This window comes from Aulonocara sp. 'chitande type north' Nkhata Bay, linkage group LG12 (assembly GCF_057382095.1).
Source record: "Aulonocara sp. 'chitande type north' Nkhata Bay isolate Kocher_YH1m ecotype deep benthic linkage group LG12, A_spYH_male_GT1.1, whole genome shotgun sequence".
NCBI classification, from domain to species: domain Eukaryota; kingdom Metazoa; phylum Chordata; class Actinopteri; order Cichliformes; family Cichlidae; genus Aulonocara; species Aulonocara sp. 'chitande type north' Nkhata Bay.
In genome coordinates, this window is record NC_141355.1 from 40,516,703 (window position 1) to 40,523,917 (window position 7,215).

The 7,215-nt window shown below is 43.8% G+C and overlaps 1 protein-coding gene across 1 annotated transcript in view; it reads left to right on the forward strand.

The window, feature by feature from the left end:
• qsox2 (quiescin Q6 sulfhydryl oxidase 2) overlaps positions 1–232 on the forward strand; it is a 13,462-nt gene extending 13,230 nt beyond the window's left edge. Inside the window, exon 12 of the mRNA XM_086257881.1 lies at positions 1–232. This exon is cut by the window's left edge and continues 1,223 nt beyond it. The gene's annotated coding sequence lies outside the window, so the exon portion shown is untranslated.
• The last annotated feature ends 6,983 nt before the right edge of the window (positions 233–7,215 follow it).

Below are 7,215 nucleotides of genomic sequence, written 5' to 3' on the forward strand. Positions count from 1 at the left end.
GATTGTAGTTTTGAAGTTTCTTTTTGTGAAGTGATTCAGATATGAACCATGTTTATCACTTTAGTTTATTTCCTGTAAAGAATTCGAACCCCAAAGGCCCAGAGTGAGTTGGTTTTCTACTAAACAACCAAAATGACGAAGCACATGTGAAAGCCGTGTTTACCGGTTGTATAAATGTTTGTCTTTATGTTCCAGATTATTTTCTTCAAATAAAATCAAACTGCTGAAACCTGCAGAGGGTCGTTTTTACCCAGAAATGTATTAAACCGTTGTTTCCGTTTGTCAGGGAGTCGTGACTTTATGAAGTCCTTCAATAAGCATAATAAGCAATTCATTTTTGATGTGTTCAAATTTTACAGGGAAAAAAGAACTACAGGATGGGCCAGGGATGCAACTTTTGTTTTTTTTCAATAGGAAGAGGGCCATGTGACACATCAAACTTATTGGTAATGTCACAAGAAAAACAATGCTGTGCTTGGTTTCGACGTAACTTTGTTCTTTCATGAGTTATTTACAAGTTTCTGACCACTTATAAAATGTGTTCAATGTGCTGCCCATTGTGTTGGATTGTCAATGCAACCCTCTTCTCCCACTCTTCACACACTGATAGCAACACCACAGGAGAAATGCCAGCACAGGCATCCAGTATCCGTAGTTTCAGGTGCTGCACATCTCGTATCTTCACATCATAGACAATTGCCTTCAGATGACCCCAAAGATAAAAGTCTAAGGGGGTCAGATCGCGAGACCTTGGGGGCCATTCAACTGGCCCACGACGACCAATCCACTTCCCAGGAAACTGTTCATCTAGGAATGCTTGGACCTGCACCCATAATGTGGTGGTGCACCATCTTGCTGGAAAAACTGAGGGAACGTGCCAGCTTCAGTGCATAAAGAGGGAAACACATCATCCTGTAGCAATTTCAAATATCCAGCAGCCTTGAGGTTTCCATTGATGAAGAATGGACCCACTATCGTTGTGCCCCATATACCACACCAAACCATCACTTTTGTTGTTCCAACAGTCTTGGAGGGATCCATCCACTGTGGGTCAGTGTCAGACCAATAGCGCTGGTTTTGTTTGTTAACTTCACCATTCACATAAAAGTTTGCCTCATCACTGAACAAAATCTTCTGCGTGAACTGAGGGTCCTGTTCCAGTTTTTGTTTTGCCCATTCTGCAAATTCTGTGGCCGATCTGGGTCATCCTCGTTGAGATGCTGCAGTAGCTGGAGTTTGTAAGGGTGCCATTTGTGAGTAGCTAATATCCACCGAAGGGATGTTCGACTAATGCCACTCTCCAGTGACATGCGGCGAGTGCTACGCTGTGGGCTCTTGCTGAATGAAGCGAGGACAGCCACTGATGTTTCTTCATCAGTGACAGTTTTCTTGCGTCCACATTTTGGCAAATCCAACACTGAACCAGTTTCACCAAACTTAGCAAGCAGTTTGCTAACTGTAGCATGGGAGATGGGTGGTCTCGTAGGGTGTCTTGCATTGAAATCTGCTCCAATGACCCGGTTACTGCGTTCACCAGATATCAACACGATTTCGCTCCTCACGTGTTAACCTCTTCGACATGTCAATGGCTGTGAACAAAGAGAAACTTGTAAATAACTCATGAAGGAATAAAGTTATATTGAAACCAAGCACACCATTGTTTTTATTGTGACATTACCAATAAGTCTGATGTGTCACATGGCCCTCTTCCTATTGAAAAAACAAAAGTTGTATCCAAGACGGCCGACTTCTAAATGGCCACCATGGTCACCGCCCATCTTGAGGAGTTTGCCCCCTCACATATACACAAACAGGACTTTAATATCACCAACCATTCCCATGTTATTACGGTGTATCCATATAAATGGCCCAGCCTGTATAACGTTTAAATTGGAAAAGCTGGCAAATTAATTCAAACTCCTGACCCGATAAACATAAACTAATCTGAGTGTTTTTGATTGTTCTCTATTCCACACAGTGTTAAATATACACACAGACTAAAATTTACAGCCACCTTTAACAAGTTAAATTTTAATAAGTAATTCTGAAGGTTCAAAAATGTCTTTGAACATGATGCGCTGTCTCTCCTAATGACTGACTGCAGCATAAAATGGATTTGTTGAAATGCACTTATTGGATTGATCAAAGTGAAAGTCCAAAGAAGTCAATGACGGTTTCTAAATATCTGCAGATTCAAGATCAGCTTAAACAATTGTACACAAGTTCAAGTTATTCAGATCTGTTACCCTTTCCCGAAGTCTGGGAAAAACATCCAAACTGTCCCCCTCAGATCAGAGGAAAGTGGTTAGGATATTCAGGAATAACCCGGGAACCACAAAGGCTCAAGCCTGCTATGAAGTAGAAACCAATGCTGCAACACCAGCTGAACTACACCTGCCAGCAGTCATCAGTGAGATGCTGGGCTACAAAATGAACAGCTACAAGGAGCAGTACCCACCATGGAGAAGGAGACTAGAGGCCAAGATCAAGGTAGCACAGAGGGAGGTTAGCCGACTGCAGATCTGCAGAAAGGTGCGATGAAGGTGTCCATACCCGAGGCCTTGGACACTGCCAAGCAGCGACTCACAGCCTTGGCCAGCCGCTTGAAGAGGTACACCAGAGAGATCAAAGGCAGGACAATGAACCAGCTGCTCTCCACAGAACCAGCCAAGGTGTACTCTCAGTGGCAAGGGAACAATATGAGAACAGCACCACCAAGGCTGAGCAGTACTGGAAGAGCATATGGGAGAAGGACGCTGTTTTGTTTGTCTCCTTATTTATGAAGAAAGAGTCCTTTTGTGATCTGCGACATACTTTATTAACCATGCTTGGTTAGCCGGAAAAACAACAACCACCCCTCACCTCTTAGCGCTCATGCCCGTGTTCTTTACAGATAGTGCCACCTTGTGGTATGGCATGAAACTATGTTAACTCACAGCAACAGCTGCTTATCATTACAGACGGAACAATAACAATGCTCAGTGGCTAGTGGATCTGAGGGCAGATCACAGCAACCTCCCTGAACAGGGTCCAGTAACCATCACAGTGGCAGACATCCAAGAAAGACTCTCCAATATGAAGAGCTGGACAGCACCAGGCCCCGACATGGTTCACGCCTACTGGCTGAAGAAGCTGATTGCACACCACGAGAGTCTGGCAGCACAAATGAACCAGCTGCTGGTTGATGAGAGACACCCAGAATGGCTAACCGAAGGCCGGACAGTCCTGATCCTCAAGGACCCCCAGAAGGGACCGGTCCCCTCCAACTACCGACCAATAACCTGCCTCAGCACCACCTGGAAGCTCCTGTCATGTCATGGACTGGCTGTGTGGCAGGCAGGAAATAGGATCCAAACGCAAACTCACGGGGAAACAGGACTGAACTCAAAATACAGCTTTATTGCTGACAAAAGATGACAAGAGATAACAGCGATACAAAATAACATGAAACTAAACTGGGAAGTACTAGCAGCAGTCAGCCGAGACTGCAAGACCAGACTGACCAACCTGTGCACTGCCTGGATTGATTACAAGAAGGCCTATGACTCAATGCCCCACAGCTGGATACTGGAATGCCTAGAATTGTACAAGATCAACAGGACCCTGAGAGCCTTCATCAGGAACTCAATGGGGATGTGGCGTACAACACTAGAGGCCAACTCCAAGCCCATAGCGCAAGTCACCATCAAGTGCGGGATCTACCAAGGAGATGCTCTGTCCCCACTGCTGTTCTGCATAGGCCTGAACCCCCTCAGTGAGATAATTGACAAGACTGGCTATGGATCCCAACTAAGGAGTGGAACAGGTGTCTGCCACCTCCTGTACGTGGATGACATCAAGCTGACTTACTGATCCACACTACCAGGCTATACAGCAATGACATCGGAATGTCATTTGGACTGGAGAAATGTAGTCGGATGATAACAAAGAGAGGGAAGGTAGTCAGAACGTAGGGGATCGAACTACCAGGAGGCAACATTGCAGACATAGAGGACAGCTACAAGTACCTGGGAATCCCACAGGCAAATGGGAACTATGATGAGGCTGCTGGGAAAGCTGCAACCACCAAGTACCTGCAGAGGGTCAGGCAAGTCCTGAGGAGTCAGCTGGCCAAAGGAGGAGATAGAAGCCACTGACAGTGAGACCCTTTGTGATGAGAACAGTAGATGACCAGCTGACGGTCCAAACCGGCTGCTGGTAACAAAGGATGTGTTCTCTGGAGTGACGAATCACACTTCTCCTTCTGGAGTTTGGGTTTGGCTGTTGCCAGGACAATGGCACTTGTCTGACTGCACTGTCCCAAGTGTAAAGTTTGGTGGAGGGGGGGTTATGGTGTGAGGGCTCCAGTTAGGGGGGAACTCTTCATGCTCAAGACATTTTGGACAGTTTCATATTCCCAACTTTGTGTGGCCAGTTTGGGGATGGAGCTTCCTGTTCTAACTCAGCTGCACACCAGTGCACAAAGCAGGTCCATAAAGACATGGATGAGCCAGTTTGGTGTGGAAAAACTTGACCGGCCTGCACAGAGTCCTGACCTCAGCCCCACAGAACACCTTTGGGGTAAATCAGAGACTGTGGGGCAGGACTGTTCGTCCAACATCAGTGTGACCTCACAAATATGTTCCTGATCAGAAGTTCCCATAAACACTCCTAAACCTGTGGAAAGACTTCCCAAAACAGCCGAATAGGTTACAGCTGCAAAGGGTGGGCCGACATCACATAAAAGCATGTGATCTGTTATCTGTCTAGCTGACAGATAACGATGTGCTGCCTGGTGGCTACAGATCTGTGATCAGACTAAAACATTCACAGCTCTTTGGAGGACAAGGGTTACACTGTTCTCAGCAAAGTTCTTCTTAAAGGTCTTGGAAGGCGAAGACAACACCATCACATGACAGGAAGACGACGCTGAACACAGAGCAAACTTCAGCTGAGATGGTCCATCCACAGCTCGAGGTCAGTCATTAGCCTGCTCTGAAAAAGTCCCGATCCTCAGCTCGTGCTACTGACTAGAGCAGGGCGATATGGCCAAAAATATTTATCACGATATATATTTGAAAATTTGCGATGACAATATAACTGACGATTTAATTGATGCGAGACAAAATACAACTCCACAACTTTACTAGCGCAAAAAAAACCCCCATGCATTTATTTTCACTTAAACAAGCAGCTGTTTTTTATGTGCATTAAAGCTACATAAAAATTTAACTGTGCAAATGCAAATTCCTTGCTGAAAGTTGAACCAAAAGGCATTTCCAGTGGAAATGGGCTGAAATATCCTGAGTGTAACCGAGGACAAGGTAGGAGTAAAAGGGACAAGGAAATAAATTGATAATTTATTTATTACATTAATTAAACATTCAAATTCCCAGTTATTTCCAGACAGGACTTACAACACATCCTGCTGATATCCAAGCTGCACATGACACTTACCACACAAACGGTGCAAAAAATAACACAACACTGCAAACCGTCACACGCCGTTTAGCGACACTGCAATCGTGGCACGCACTGCAAACACCTCGGGTTTCAGTACAGCTGGGAATCAGCGCTATGCATGACCTGCAATCTGGGATATAAAGGGAAGTGGCACAAACAAATAAACAAATAACAAAAAGGGAGGTTAGTCCGCCCTTACACAACTCACTTCCAATCAGTAACCGCCTTAACGGCTGGACGAACTAACCAAAACAAAATTACAAATCAATCAAAAGAACGAAAAAAAGGACAGCAGAGACAGCACAGCTGAAAAACACAAACAACAACAAATTAAAATATTACCCAATAAAATATCGGTTTTATTAAACCATTCAAAATCACAAAACTAAAACAAACACTCAATATACCTACAATATTGATCAGTTTGTGATCATGTTTCTGACTTCTCAGAGTTCAACTGTAAGTAGTTGTCACCAAGCCACTGTTCAATGGAAGCTAAACATTTAATTAAAGAGGACAGTTTATGGACTTCCATCGGCTTAAAAGAGCAATAGAGCTGAATATCATCAGCATAGAAGTGATAAGACACCTCAGGGAACTGCCTAATTATAAGTCCAAGAGGTAACATGTACAAAAGAAAAAGAATAGGACCCAGAACTGAACCCTGCGGTACCCCAAATGTCAGATCTTTAGAATGTGACATAAACCGATTCGCAAAAACACTAAAAGATCTGTTGGAGAGGTATGACTGAAACCACTTCAAAGCCAGACCGGACTGTCCCGGAGCCTGTTAATCAGGATGGTATGGTCAATGGTGTCAAAGGCAGATGTCAAGTCCAACAAAACCATGACTGAGGATGCTCCGGAGTCAGCTGACATCATAATGTCACTAGAGACTTTAAGTAATGCGGTTTCTGTTGAGTGACTTTTACGGAAACCTGACTGAAATTTGTCATAAATTTCATGTTTTTCTAAAAAAGTGGTAAGTTGATCTGCAACTGCTTTTTCCAGAATTTTCGATGATAATGGAAGCTTAGAGATATTTATATTTATATTTCCCAGTGTTGTGTCATGTTTACTTGTGTTTAGAGTTTTGGCACAATGAGCGAAGTTTTGCAAAATGTGTTCAAGCAACGGGCAAAAACTGCAATGACTAACCTCTTATTTTGGATGGATTATCTCAGTTGTTCTCCTGACTGAAGTTTGGTCCGTTTACAGCATCCTGCCATGTGATTGCATTTGTCTCTAACCATCAGGAACCCTCACGTTAACTTTTATTGAGTGGAAAAAAGTTAGCGTTCATCCTTCAGCTTCACTGTGCTAATGTTATGCTAACATAGCTGTGTAGCTAGCCACCACGCACATGATATACCAGCTAGCCCAACTTCAGTAACCCTACAAACGTCACTGCTGTTTAGTTTCCTGTCTTCATTTATGTTGGAAGTGATAGCAGAGCTGTACGTTTTAATTTTTTCAGAAATCTCTCAGTCAGAACATGCTATATCATGTTTAGGTAACTAGCGAAACTAGTGAGCTAACTTCCGCTAGCTTCCTGCTAACTTCTAACGCCGTTAAATGTAATAAATTCTGTTTTCATGGATGCCTGGATGTTAAACTTAACTGTTACACCTGGTAAAGCAGCAACGCTGATCGTTTTATTAAAGATAAAAGAATTTAGACAGTTTTTAACTCTCAGTGATGCTGCAGTGTTCGTTTGGCTTTGGGACCTGAAGAGGACGGAGTTTAGGACCCAGATTACTCCCAGATTTACGA